Genomic DNA, 15,106 nt, shown 5'->3' with positions numbered 1-15,106 from the left:
GCTGAAATAAATTGTCCATGCTCTTGCTAAAGTGGTGTTTTTAAAGTGACCTATTTTATTTAGAAATTCTTGGTATAGCATTACACATTTTTGAAAAATTAAATTAGTGAAATAGAGAAAAAAAATCTGTTCATCAGTCCGAATGTTTGAGCTTATAATTGTGTGGCAGATGAAGAAAAAAAAAATATAAAAAAAAATTGGAGCAACCCAGAGCCCCTGGTCAAGAGAATCACTTTACCTCAGGACATTGAGATAATTTATCTGGGTGGCTTAGAAAAAGTGCTAGATAAGACTGAAATTTGGAGAGGCTGAGCACATCCAGGCTCAGCCTTTGAATTATCAAGAAACAAATAAATCCAGCAAGTGGCATCTGAATATGTTAATGCTGTAGATTCTAGCATGGAAACAGGAAACTATATTTATGAGGCAAAAATATATCAGAGATTAATTCAGTTCTATATATAATATATACATTTTACATATACAAAATCTTTGCCAAAACATGAATAATTTGCAAGCACACTGAAGTTAGAAAATGCCAGAATAAAGGTTGCCTTTCCATGTATATGCCCTAAAGTAATCTTTAAATACATGATTCCTGGCTTCTTTTTCTAACCCTGAAATTTTCTTATTTCAGTGCATGCTTGATTTTGCAGTCTCAATACTTTCTCTTTTAAATAAAGACTTCTGGGATGTATTTCCCCAGGTTTTCAAAAAAGCATTTAAAAACGATGCTGTTCCATCCTGCTAACATCCAGATGGGTCATCATCAGATTGTAACCTTTATCTGTCATCCTAGAAGACTCCTGAGTGGCTATCGCTGATGTTGGTGTGATGCTGAAGTCTGAGCAATGATGCCATATGTCTTCTGTCACGTGGCATAAAGCTATAGGTGTTGGAGAAGAGGACTGTAAGGTAAGGGAGCACCCGAACAGAGTTTTAAATAAGTTACTTATTATTGCTCTCTCTCATCTTTTTCTATTCATTAATGCTCCATATTGTGCAACCATTAACAGCCCTGCTTAGACAGCAGTCACGTAAACTTCATCGACCTGATTCTGTACTGCCTTGTACCATATGCGTAGTCATTTCTACTCATCCAAAATTAATGTAAAATGTTGATTTCTGATTTGCTAACATTTTAAAACCACTTTGCACTTAGTTTATGCAGCTGTGAATGGTAGCGCATAATGCTACACCATGCAAATCCAGGGCCCATATGCTGAGGAGGTTATACTTTAAGCTGATTTTTTCACCGTGGTTGTAAGAGTACAGAGTAGTCACACCAACTAGCCCCAGCACCGGCATGCTAGATCATTACTCCCTGTCTACTTCTTTCTATCATGGATTGAAGAGTTTTGATCAATAGTGGCAGCATGCCAAACCTTATAAAAATTGTTCATTTCCTAAAATCTATTTCCATGTTTAGGCATTTAGTCTTTTGTATTGATAATTGAGAGGGTAATATTTCAAATCTCTCTCTGTCCACAGCTGAAATGCTCCAAAAGTAGTATTCACCTCTGCTGCACTGAAAAGGCTGTGCAGTCACAAATTCTAAGTTGTCGCAGAAGAGGAGCTTTCAGGACTCAGGAACCTGTCTCTAATGAGATCGCTTAGAGGTAGAAAAAGATCCTAACTGTGAAGATTCAGACAGGGTGTGAGAGGGTTAAGTACTTACTGTAAGTTACTTTTTAGTTGATTAATTTAAGCCAGGACTACACCTGGTACTGAAACTGCAAACTGAAAGTTCTCTGTAAGATTTGGAAACAGCAACAGGCTGGCTTCCATAAATAACACTGGAAGTTAAACAGTGATTTTACAAGGTCCAGGACATAGTATAAATAAGAAAGCAGAAAAATCGAGGAAATCCTTAGTTAACAAATGTTTTGCTTTAAACATTATATGCTTTTCTTGATCTCTAAGAATCATCTTCACAGTAGACACTAAACTGAGGCAAGTAAAAAAAATTTTTCTCTGACTTGAGCAAGGTATTTTGACAGACTGAAAGCATAGTTTGTTCTCAAGCTTTTCAGAGTTAATCCCAAAAGCTCACAGACCTGGCAAAACCTAAGAAACCAATGAAATACTCTGTTAAGAAGAGACAAAGCTTGTGTCAAAAAATCTAAAATGCTGCATGCTGACACCAAATATTACAGCATTTGGCAACTGCAGGAGATTGGATTAGTGCAATGTTTTGAACTGAACAATCCCAAAGGATGTTCTAGGTGTGTTGGGCCAAATTCAGCCAGGAGGTAACTGTATCGATTTTACTGGAGGAATTTGGTCCTTCTGTTGTGGCCAAAATGCAATGCTCAGGTTTAAATTAAGCAGCTGTACAAAAGTTGTGACTTCTTTTTTAAAGAAATAATTTTAAAAGTCAGACAGTTATTTCAGGTAAGCACAGGTGTTACTTCAGATAATTGATTCTGCTGTTTTCGTCTTTGGCTTCTAGAGCAAACTGGGTTGCTGAAAAGTGAAAAGGAGGAAAATGAGAGCAATTTTGAGAAAGTTTTTCCACTTATGTTGTACATTGATATTTGCTGTTTCTATGCCCTGATTATCCTCAGTCCACCCCATTCTAGATTCAGGACCTGTTTAGGTCAGAAGTGTTCCCGTTCTGTCTAAAGCATCATCTCTGTCTGGTATTTATTACATAGTCCAGTGGACTGAACGACCTGTGAGCGGGCCAAATGCCAGAGGAAAACATGCACAGGCTGGAGGCAGCCAAAAAACTACAGGACAGTCATTGAGAAGCTATGAGGGTTTTTGTCCTGTTTTGCTTTGTTTATGTTTTTTTTGTATCTATGTGGTTTTTGAAAACCACAAACTGTAGTCTGGAAAATACATACTTTGTCTTTGGACAGGTTTCTATATTCTGTTCAGCCCACTCAGTAGTATATTAACTTTTGTCATATGATTTGTTTTTTCTCTTACTGTCTCCATGGGAAAAAAGTGTTGGAACTGTAGTCCTTCTGTGGTGTTTAGGTTTATTTTTTCTATCTTTGCATTACATGCAAATGGAGGACTGCATCTTGCTTTGGAGGAAAAGGTGGCCATCAGTTCCCCAGCAAGTTCAGGATACCTGGTGCTTGGATAGGGCTGATGTAAAAAGCGTGGCAGCGGGTAACTGTTCTGTATCAAAGGGAAGGATTTTCCTCATCCCGTCTCAGAGCAGTAGGGAGGTATTTCAGCAGCCATTACAATAATTTCTGTATCTTGGGAGGCTCAGAGTTGCTGTAGCAACCTTTTGCTAGATAGGAATTTGGCTGGTGAAGCCCCACAGGAATCTGCTCCCACTCTCGACTAACCTCTCACATCACCGGTCTCAACTGCCAGGGAGAAATGCCAGCTGTGAATTAGGTGGGGTGAGGGACCTCTTTCCACAGGTTCCTGACAAAACCTTCCCCTCATTACTGGGATCAGATGCTTTTTGGCAGTTTTCCATGGAGATAGAGCTTTGCTATGTGTACAGAGCTCTCTGCCTGAACCCAAATTGTAAAAATGGTCATAGTAAATTTTATGCATACAAACAAGCCCTTATTCATGCACTTGCAGATACGGAAACTGAACAGGCAAAAGCAGGGAGTGCAGTTTTAAAGACCAGTGTGGGAAGTTTGACTGGGAGGCAGCAGTAGTTCTGGTGACACAAAAGAAGTATTATAAAGTCACGGAGGGGATCAGGCAGATGGGAACAGACTTGAGTAGGAAGGAATACAGACAAGGTCCCCAAAGCCTGTTACTTAGATTTGGATAAAAAATGAAGTGTGAAGTTGGTCAGAGCATGAGGGGATGCATCACTGCTAAACCAGTTCCTTCAGAAGTGTGAAGTATTTTGTAGAGTAATGAAAGACAGTTTTTTGGCCTTCCAAGCTGCTGTATGGTTGAGAATAATATTTGGAAGATTTTATTTATAGATAATATTGCCCGATGGTTATAGAGAAAAGACAGGTTTTTTGGACTCTTGGCTTTTATTTCTAATTCTACAGGTGATTGGCATTGTCAAACTAGAGGACCCTGTATGTAAAGCCTAGAAAACAAGTAGTAATATGATAATTAAACCAAAAACTTTGACATAATACATAGTTCAACAACCAACTTAAGCTGCCCCAGATCTGGTACTTCTGCCAAAAGAAGTTGTGTTCCCACCTTACACCTTGCTGCTGGTTTCCATCCCTGTATCCTCCCTCATTGTATAGGTACTGGAAAGTTATCCAGGGAAGAAAAAGTTGATTTTAATCAGGTAGATTTTACCAATACAGCTGACAGGTCAGTCACACTGTGAACTGGATGAGGCTGGCTGAACCTTTTTTCCCTGCATTACTTCCCAGGTGAACAGCTCTGCGATGTGGCTGCAATTCTGCTGCATGAGCTCTGGTGGCAGCATGACTGAGGGGTGGCACAGCTGCACAGGGGCAGGGACAGCAGGAGCAGGGAACCGACTGCGGTGCCTTAGGCCCCGACTGAGATTTCAGGATGCCAGCTATAGCCTCGGTCTTTGGAGGGCTGGGTTAAGCAAGCATGCTCAGAGCTTATCTGACAGCTGTCAGATAAGACCAGGTCTGCCTAGGACTGTGTGTTGCCTTCTGTTGTAACTCTGTTGGAGGAGGAGATGGCATAACTATTGTTTTCCTTTTATATATTGTTTAGTGATTATTGCTTTGGAATGTAGGGCCAGTTACTTCCCTGGTTTCCAGTTCCTACTCTCAGTTCTGCTTCTGTAGTTCATTAGTAGTCTGCTTAGACTAAAATGTCAGTCAGTCACAGAGCAGGTACCAAAATCAGTGGTGGTTTGAATTAATATGCCAAACTGGAGAGGTAGATGGCTGAGGAGCCAGCCACACTAATTTTTGCCAACTGCATTGCAGGTCAGCTGCTTCTGGCAAGCAGACAGCTAGGGAGCTTAAATTTAAAATTGTCCAACAAGGATCACCAAAGCTAGCCTTGAAGCACTCTGAGGCGCCTTCTATACTAGAGATGTACCAGCTCGACAGGATGGATTGTGGGTCTAGTGGGTTCAACCTGGTTGAATCCTTAATGCTAATGCAAGATCTAACTCTTGCAGATATTATTTTAAGTTGTACAGACAGGTCACTAAGTACAACTAACTGTGAAAGATATAGTTAAGCAAATTTTGATTGGTGTACGCAATGATTTTCACTGGTTTAAAGCACAAGTAAAGCAGAGTGAATTCCAGAAGACAATCTCTGTGTTGGTTTGCTGTTTTTTTTTAAACCAAAAACCTTACAGTCTGAAGCACTTTTTAATCATGCAAGGAAGAAAAAAATCTATACCGACAGGCTTCTTAGGCTGCAGACAGATGTTAGGTCTCAGACAGAAAGTGGGCCCATGTATGGTTATAGTCAGCTAAATGTGTCGCTGAGTGGCAGTGAGAAAGGCGAGTGGGCTTTGGAAAGCTGACTGATCTCGGTGCACTAACTGCACTAGCAAAGTAACCAAAACTGAACGTGGACTGTGCCCTAGTTAGACTTATTCTAACTATTCAAAGCTGTGTGTCATTTCATGCAATTTGGGATACTGCCTGGGCTCTGTTTCGGGGGTGTGTGTGTATGTTTTTTACTGTATATTTTTAAAAAGAGCACCCAGTTCTGAGGAATCTATTCCCAGCTAAAGCACACAAGCTCTGGAAAGGTCAGAGAGAGGCATCTCTAGCTTTGGTAAATAAACAAATCTCTCCTCTGTGGCTGGGATGTTGTATTAATAGCAGTAGATTTGGTTTCGCATTGTGGAGCTCCTCCTGTTTCATTGCTATTGAAGATAAGAGAACACAAAATGTTCTGTCACCCTCCCCATGAGAAAACAAGCCAACAGGCAGAGACTATTATGTTTAACGATATTACTGAGGCAAAGACCTGGAGGACGCAAACATTCAGGTTTATATTCAGTAATTACTGGATACCATAGCTGGCACACCAGTAACCCAACATTATTTAATGTCTTACATGAAAGAGTTTGCAAGACAAAATCACTACAGTAGAAATAACCCAAAAATAAGGGTTGAACCTTAAGCAGATGGAAGTTTATTTGTCCCTTTTGCATTTTTCATATTGATTCCATTACAGCAAAAAGTAACAGGTCTTTTCCGCTGTGTAACCTATCCACCAGTCTGCTACAATCTGTTTTACTTCAGTTTGCAACCTGGAGTGATTCAGACCTTCATTACAGGATACTAGGATTGGAAAAGTTTCTTCAAACAGTTCCTGAAAGGAAAAGATTTCTTGTGAAATTGCAAAGCCCTCTAACTTGGCAGTAAGCATGTGTAAAATAAATTATCCAAGCTGTACCCTAGAGCTTCTCTACACAAGTTATTTGGGAATAACTAATTCTAAAATTCCATATGTGGAATATTTCACTTTGGAATATGTACTCCTGAGTGGAAGGCAAATTTAGCCCATGTTAGCTAGTGGATAAGAAGCGCGATGGGAAGAAATGAGGAATTTATCCTTAACTAGTTAACATATATGACATGTACAATTGCTTTTACAACACTAGGCACCTATTGCATTCGCTAATACAGCTTAAGACATACCTCTTGTCCTTAGTGGCACCTTTTCTCCAGATCGGGCATCAGTCCAAAAAGGAGACAGTCTTCTTTTCTGCAAATAAGCATCTTCTGTCGGAGAGCAGATTGCTAGATATAAGTAAAAATAAACACGAACTAAATCAGATAATTCTCTGAACAGTTGTTTTCCTTGCCCTTGAAATGTCATCAGGTACAGATTTATTTCTTTCCCTGGTGCTCAGGTAGAGAATTTGTTCAGAGGGGAGTTCTTCCTGCATGCAGGAGGCATTTTGTAAAACTACACCTCTACATAGGATACATAAACCAAATGACTCAACAGAAAAAAAGAGTACATGCAGTGAGATCTTTTCCTCTAGGGATATTTTTACTGCAAGAAAATAAAAATATTGGCAGAAGACAAAGGCACTGAAATCACCAAAATTGTTCTCTCCCCAGTGCGAGTCTGACCAGTCTGGAATTTAATTTTTGGATGTGGTGCCTGATCTGGCCCTAAGGTAGCAGTCCACCTTTCTGTCTGTCAGGAAAAAGAGAGTCTCAGCTGAGGTTAAGGTGCTAAGTGTTTGCAAGTGAATAGCACTTCCCATCTGCTAGACTCCTTGCATTTTACAAAAAAAGATTAATTATTTCTTCTGTATCGGTGCAGACGCAAGCTCCTCTAAAAAATTCATAAGAAATTCTGGGCAGAGCCAATGGACTTACTTGACAGCTACCGATGACTCTTTAAGACGATTATAAATGTCCAGAGAAAGTAACAGTCTTTGTAGTTAGGAATAAAAAAAAAAGAAAAAAAGGTAATTACTCCATATTGTAGCTTCCTTACCATTTGAGAACAACCCCAAATTTAATTCTGCCATCACAGGAATTTTGGCTGAGTTAAATGTGGGAAAAGATTTAAATTTTGAGCATGAAATTTCTTTTAGCTGTGATTTCTGATACAACATATGCCATAGAAATGAAGAAAAAAACCCTGCAGTTGGCATGAGGGCCTTCTGATCTTTCTGCAGGACCCTCTGTGCCTCAGTATGTTAGTGCTTGAAAGGATTTGATATAGGTGGTTTTGGAAAGGAATGAATTTTATTTCTACCTGATACTAATAAGGTTTTTTCATTTTCAAATAGATTTAATAGTCATCAGAGCTGTGCTGTGAATAAGATATTCTAAATAAAATGTTTGCGCGTAACATTTTTAATTACGTCATAAGCTACTAAAATTTAAATATTTATTTTTACTTTAAGAGCTATCATTGTGAAATTTCAAAGCCATGTGGGCTTTGAAATAGCCTGCTGCATTTATGTACTGACCACTGTAAAAGTAGCGCTAGAAACAGTGTACCGGTTTGAATTATTCCAAGACTATCATGTTCTTAAAAGGCACTAGATGTTAAATACGCAATACATGAGAATAATACGGAAATACATTCTTTTATAACTTCAGTATTGATCCATTTTTTTGTCTTTCTAAACTAGAAATTGTGTGAAGAATGTCTTTGAAGCTGAACTTTTGTGTAGTGATTTTGGCAGATTCAACCTGATATTAAGAACTTAAATCTATTTGAACAGCACCTGAATTTTCCTGTAAGGTCTAATAAAAGGCATCAAGCAGACCCCCAGTTATATAAGCAATAATATAATTGCTGTTCTGCTTGACAAGGTCATAATCTGATTTCTGGTTATATATAAACAGCAACAAATTAAGATACTTCCAAGAAGATGGATATCCAGCATCATTATTTTAGTATTCCATGTGTCTTTTAAAAATGTCTCTTTTCTTTCAAGAATGAAGTCTGTTCTCTGAGTTGCAGCTGGAGAATGAGGGCAGCTCAGGCCACCCCAAATCTCAGGAGATCAATAGTGTTAGCAGCTGATGATCTAATTATGGATTATTTGGGTCGGACTCTTTTCTCCTAGCTCGGTGTGACTTGATTGACTCAAAAGAGGTTAGTTCATTCAGTTCATAGGGGTTATAGCATGAGCGAATCATTCCCCTAGTAATTGCCATCCTATTAATCATAAGGAGAGTCTAACATTTCCTATAAGCAGACATTTTGATCTTACGGAAGATTTTTATGCATATCTTAATGATATTCCATGATTTCCTGGCAGTTATATGTGTTATTATTATATTTGTATTAGTTATGTATATTTTTAGCAAAGCTCAGGATGAAAGCGTTTGCTCAGAAAAATAGTGTTACGAATGTTTCCTTTGCAACTTAGCCCTCTCTGAATTTTGCAAAGGCAAATATCCAAAACAGGCTGCCACAGTGCGTGGTCATTCATTCACCTTAAGCTGGCTTTATCAAGACACATGATGATGGAGGGTTTATTACATATTTTAAATACTCGTTGCTTAAGAGATTGAAAAATATTGTCTACTTGTATTACATAGTAACCCATAACTGAATTGCAGTATTTTAGAGTTTCCCACAGTTTCTTGCATGAGCATTTTTATAATCTCCCTATTTTTGTATTTTACCTCATATTAACTATCAATCAGCCTTACAGAACACGTACAATGTGTTGCGCATGTCACAACATGTTCAATGTAGCACTCAATAAAACTCACAAAGTCCTGCCTTACAAGGAGCAAGGCTCAGTGTAAATAATGGGGTACGCTAATTAGGGCAGTCTGTTTTCTCTTTGGTTGTTCCAAAATCCTGCTCAGGAGATCGGGAGGGATCTATCCAAGATATTACATCAGGAAAGCGACTTAGGCTGATTTATACCATCACGTAGGCAGTCGGATTTCCAGAACTTTATGTTCTGGTTTAACAGATGCATACGTTCTGTGAGGGGAGGACAATGAGTGTATGGACAGAAAAGCATTCCCTGGAAAATTAAAAGCCCAGGTGATCATTCTGCATCTTTGTATTTAATTTTTGGAGAATCACACGAAGGAGAGGAGCATGACACCTCTGACAAAGCTAATCAGAAGTTATGAGTATTAATTTCCTGCCTTCCAACACGGATAGCCTGGTAAGCATTTCTTAAATGATAAAATGTTTCTGTCTTGTTTTTTGTTATTTAACTCTATGGTCGCTCAACATCCCGTTAGGGGAGTGGGTTTTGATGAAGGGGAGATTTCACCTTTGGCATGTAAGCTTTTTAATAAAAAGGTTGCTGTTCTTCTAATTTGTCTTCAGACTGTCTTGAGGCGACTGCTGATGCACGTGGAGGACAATAGGAGCTGCAGACATAGGTGCAGGTCTGCAAAACGTGTTCCTCAACAGCGAAGGCAGAATTGGAAGCTCCAGGCCCTTGTTCTCTGTGTCCCTGCCCACTCGCTCCCACTCCTTTCCTGCTGCTCTCTACCCCTTCGGTTCTGCTTTTACAGTTCTTTGTGGCTATAAACTGAGTGACTGAGTTAATAATCATCTTTCACCAAGAGACCGTGATAAGCCTGACCCGGCAGCCCCACAAGGAGTTGTGCCAGCACAACTGAAAAAACATTCTCACAAAATTGCAAGCTGGTTTAGACAATGGTACCATGGAGCTGGGCAGTCCCACCTCTTCTCCCAGGCTACCACTTGGTTTTCCCTAACTATTCAGTACCATCTGTCGCTCTATGCCGGTGTAATCCATCAATGAATATACTAACATAGAATTTTTTAAGTCATCTGGAACAGGATTCTTTTGAATGCAAAGTCTTTTATAGGCTTTCTGTCTGGGCAGTCTCTGTTTTCTTTACAGCTGTTTTGCTCCACAGGCGATGTTCGCGGGAGTCAGCGTGCTATGCCCATGACCGAGCTTCTGTCATGTTCTTTACCTAGCCTGCTCATCTTAGTGTAGACCCTTCTAGCCTGTTGACAGCACTTAAAATAACTTTTTATTTAAAAAAAAATATGCAAACAGTGTAAGCCTGCATACAGTATCTTATAGTATCTTATACTGCATTTGTGGACTTGGGCATCCAGGATGCGTGGCTGCAAAAAAGCCTTAAAAAAGGGGTTTCAGATGGGTCAGTTCTCCAAAAGTCTTACCACGCCATCAGTCGCACAAGCAGTTTGCTGACGAAGCACAGGGTGGTTACAACCAGAGGAACATGGGTGTGGGACTGATTTTTTTTACCGTTAGTTCAGCAATGGCTGTGAAACAGGAGTCTTATGGAAAATAAAACCTTTTCTTTGGAACACATTTTTGGATGGCTCTACTTTGGGCAGATTGGTTGGGATTACTGGTGGCTCTGGTCTAATGGCGGGAGGTGCATGCTTGGAATGCACGTACACGCAGTTTCTCTTTTGAAACAGCGTTGTGTGAATTGTGGTTTACTGTCTGCCTGGTAAAGATAAATTGTACAGAATGTCTCAGTTTATACCAAGTAATGATTTCAGTTAAAAGCAGAGTTCTCACTACTACTTTACTGAAGGGATTTTGGTTTTGAAGAAGCTTTGGCTTAAGTTCCATACAGTCTAAACAGCACCCTGCAATTTAAGAAGCTCCATCTGATTTTTTTTTTGGCCTTCTTTTAGATTCCAGGTGCAAATTATTGCTGGATTTAATCTCCTGGAAACCTACATCCTCATTGTATTCAGGGAGCAACCACAGTATGTGCAGTAAGAGGGGAGGCTTAATCCATGCTTACTTATGTGTGCTTTATCTCTGGCCAATAATGACCCCCAACTTAATTAGCTAATGTGGTGTTTAGGTATTCAATATTTATGCATCAGTGAAGCAGTAACATTGCAAACCACTCTATTTGTTGAATGCCCTTTTGTAAAATCTGGATGTACCCATATGGATTGTTTCAAACAAAAATAAATTGCACCAGCGCTATGTATTTGCAGGTAAAATTGACTCTGATGCAGCTGCTCTATCAAAGAAAAGTTCCCTTACTGTGAAACTCCCGTATCCATGCCTTTCCATGGAGAATATAATAGTGTAAGCATTGCCCAGCCCCCTGGGCAGAGTTTGTCTGATTCCAATGGAGCTACACAGTAACAGGCTGTACATCTTGTAAGGAGAACATTTCCATCAAAGCTATTTGAGTTTGTTTTATTTTTTTGTATTGATTAAAGAGCCTTTTTTTTGTCTTTTTTTCAAAATGTCTAAGTTTTCTTTTGAAAATTTTAACTTTGCATTAAAAAGTTCTGGGTTTTTTTAAACATGATTTTTCAGGTTTTTTTCAAGAAATAATACGAACATTTAAAGTTTTTGTTCTGTTGAGGCTGAAATTTTTCATGGGGAAAATGGCTTTACTCCCCTGTGGTATACGCTTCTATCAACAAAAGTTCAGGTTTTGTTTAAGGCCAGATTTATCAGACTAAACAGGCGCTATCACCGTTGACCGGGTTATTCATTAACTGAGGTTACCCTGGATTTGTTCTCACATATAAAAACAAAATCTAGTGCTCCAGTGATAAATCTGCTGCCTTTCTATTTGAGGTCTAATTCCAACCAATTCCAGCATGCCCATTCCCTGCGGAGCCCAGAGACGCAGCGGCAGCAGCTCTGAGCACAGCTGCCTGGGGCAGTAAACCAGCAGCACAAACCCTCTCATCCCTTACCACGTTCTAAGCCAGCCAGTTTTGCTCTTGTGGTGCTTTCACATTTATGCATCTTTACAACTTTTGAAGACAGCGTTGAATAATACTCAAAATCTCTTCATTTCCTCTAGATGCTTTTTCCGAAAAAAATAGGATTTCCTGTCATTCCTGCACTGGGTTATTATATACTTCATGTGTTTCAGCTACAGCACCCAGCAGACAGACGCTTGTAAACAACTGGAAGTGTACAGGAGGAGGCACGCAAATACAAAGCTGCCCCAGAGTGCCGTATGCTGCTTGATAACTGAGAGACCTAATCTGTGCTTGCATGCATGCGTGCACACGCACGCACACAGGGCTTCTATTTAGGACTGCTTCTCCTGATATTTATCTCTCTGGGATTATAAAAAGATCTCAGGGTAAGAGGAAAATCTCACATTTAGTTTTGTTGACTCCATTAGCTCAAGGAAGGTAGTTTATTTATTAATTTATGTTTGAAATTCCTTGTTACGATTTAATTAAAAACTCCTTCAGGAAACGGCTTTACGTTTGTCTGTATCGTATTTGTTTATCTGTATCTGTTATGACCTTTCCATTACACATTGCAATGCATTATCACATTGCGAATGTACAGCCATTTTACTTCTGAATTACTTTTTAGGGAGCAGCGGGGGTCAGATGAGGATACTCAAAGCTGGGACACTGACGCCTGCACTGGGAAATTTTGTGACGTTTGCCATATCATCCCTTTATGTTCCAATACACCAAACCTGGGGCGAGGATGAGGATTCGGGGTCTGAACAGCCACACTCAGGACAAGACTCCAGAAGTTTCTCCGGGAGATCAGGTTGGGAACCCCAGGCATGCCCTGAGTCCACAGCCCAGAGACGAGGACTGGATTCCCAGTTTTGCTTCTGTTTCATTCCCTATTGTGGTTTGTTCGTCTAGAAAATAATATAAATAGCAGCCGCTTGTTTATCTGGCTACACAGTCAACAGACTCTACTAAGAGTTGTTTGTCAATTATTTTGAGATTCTGTGATGAAAGTTGCTATACCAAATAGTTTATTTTGACCTGATTTGTGCATACGCCCATGTAGTCATGCTCACATACGTACAGGTTCACAGGATCAGAGTTGCTTCTCTTAAGCTGTCCACAAATACTTGACATGAAAATGCCATAAAATCAGGAAACTGGATGTTCTAGAGTTAGAACTTGAGCCATCAGCCACAGTAAGTATATAATAGAGCTATAGAAATATGCATTGACACTAAATGCGATGAAATGAATATAAAAAGTATACTCCCAAATAGTATATTTACATATGTATTTCCATAAACCACGTATGTCAAACAGATTCTACTGGCGCGTCTAGATTTAGTTTCCATATTATACTTTGTATTTGATCATTAGGTAACACTGGACAACATTATTATCGAAGAGAGCAAATACTGTACAGGATAAATGACAAGTACATTGTGCTCTCTCAATGCAGTTTTTATTCACAGCAGCGAAACTGCATTATCATTGCAAGAGACTAACTCCATTTTGTTACGAAATGCAGTATGCCTATAACAGAGAGCAATACAAATGAAATAAAATATACTGATTATATAGAAAATTAAGTGCAAACTATTTAAAACATCTTCAGTGATTAGAAGTAATAGACTTTTACAGCTACAATTGCACAGCTGGCAAACCGAAGTCAGAAGAAAACAATCACCCCACTCTAGATGCACAGAGACCCTGGCTCCTAACCTTGGCTTTTAAACTTGAAGCTCGACAAACAATATTTCTGCTGTGATCCGGACAGGTGGCAGCCCCATCGCAGGGCCCTCGCCAGCATTACCACTCTCCTCATTTAGACTTTACATCAAGTCTGTGTGAGCTCTGGCTTGAAATCAGATGCCTCACGTCTATCAGCCAAGACAAAGGCTAACGCTTATTTATTAGCCCCAGTTCTAAAGAAGCAAAGGTATTACAGAAAGGACCACTGTTCATTTAGATTACGCAATATTTTTAAGGGACGTGTGATACATCGAAGGACTATTTATATGTCCATTTGAAAGTAACTCCTAATTACCGAAAATAATTCTTATCCTAAACAGATTGACACTGCGAAGAAGGTACAGAAAAACAATTCTACAATAGCGTAAAGTAAATCTGTCTCATTTGTGGGTACACAAAAGGATTAAAGAGTATAATTTTACTCTCTTAGACCAAATGAAGTCCTAAATTGGAAAAGCAGCTCCATCCAAGGTCGCCTCTGTTGTTTCCAAAAATATCTTGAAACAAACGCAAGAGGGGCACTTTGTTGGGTGTTATCTAGACATATATAGTTTCAATCAAATTCTTCAAGAAGTGTCAGAATAAAAGTTGAACATTTGTTTGACACTGCCAAGTCACTAGCAAGTGAATCCCTTCAAAGGTTGAAAATAACTTTGATAACAGAATTAAGAATTATGGGATGTTTTCTTTACACTTAAAAAAAAGCCACATTAGTTTGGGATGGAATTGTAAACACTTTCTAGACATTTCATAGAAGGATTGTACAATTCTTTCCGCTACACAGGGTGAAGTGTTACAAGGTTGTGTTAACGATCCCAGGAAAATATTTATAGTGCTTTTTCCATTATATGAGTTCTCTCTTTCCCTCTCGGTGTATTTCATGATCAGCCTTGACTTCATTCAGTCAAATCAACAAGCAGAAAAGAACCTTCAGTGTATATAGATTTTCAAAGGTTGCATTTCACACACAAACGGTTGAAGTACTGTGTAGTAAATATAAAACCAGAAAAGGCACAGTAAGCACAACAGTAAAAACCCACTATGAAGTATGCCACGCTCCTCCTCTTTGTCAGAAGAATTCCGATTGCTTTCTAGTTATTAGCTGTGGGAGATATTTTCCTAAGGAGACTTAATTTTGAGATGATGTTGTCATTGCCCACGAAATAATAAATGCCCGATTTTCATTAGTGTCCTGTGAACGTTAACTGGATCTCTCACTGGTTCCTGGCTCGCTCGTGCCGATACCTGAGCAGTCTCATCAGCCTACGCAAAATGAAAATGAAGTACAGAAATCCTTT

General features: G+C 39.3%; 1 protein-coding gene across 1 annotated transcript in view; it reads right to left on the bottom strand.

Annotated features, from left to right (window-relative positions):
* Positions 1-6,052: 6,052 nt before the first annotated feature.
* Positions 6,053-15,106, bottom strand: part of IFT81 (intraflagellar transport 81) — a 57,391-nt gene continuing 48,337 nt past the window's right edge. The window contains exons 19-20 of the transcript XR_008469092.1: positions 6,548-6,649; positions 6,053-6,218 (exon numbers count right to left, since the gene is read on the bottom strand). The gene's annotated coding sequence lies outside the window, so the exon portion shown is untranslated. The remainder of the gene's footprint in view (positions 6,219-6,547; positions 6,650-15,106) is intronic.

This window comes from Rissa tridactyla, chromosome 13 (assembly GCF_028500815.1).
Source record: "Rissa tridactyla isolate bRisTri1 chromosome 13, bRisTri1.patW.cur.20221130, whole genome shotgun sequence".
Taxonomy (NCBI): domain Eukaryota; kingdom Metazoa; phylum Chordata; class Aves; order Charadriiformes; family Laridae; genus Rissa; species Rissa tridactyla.
This window is presented reverse-complemented; position numbering and strand designations above follow the sequence as displayed.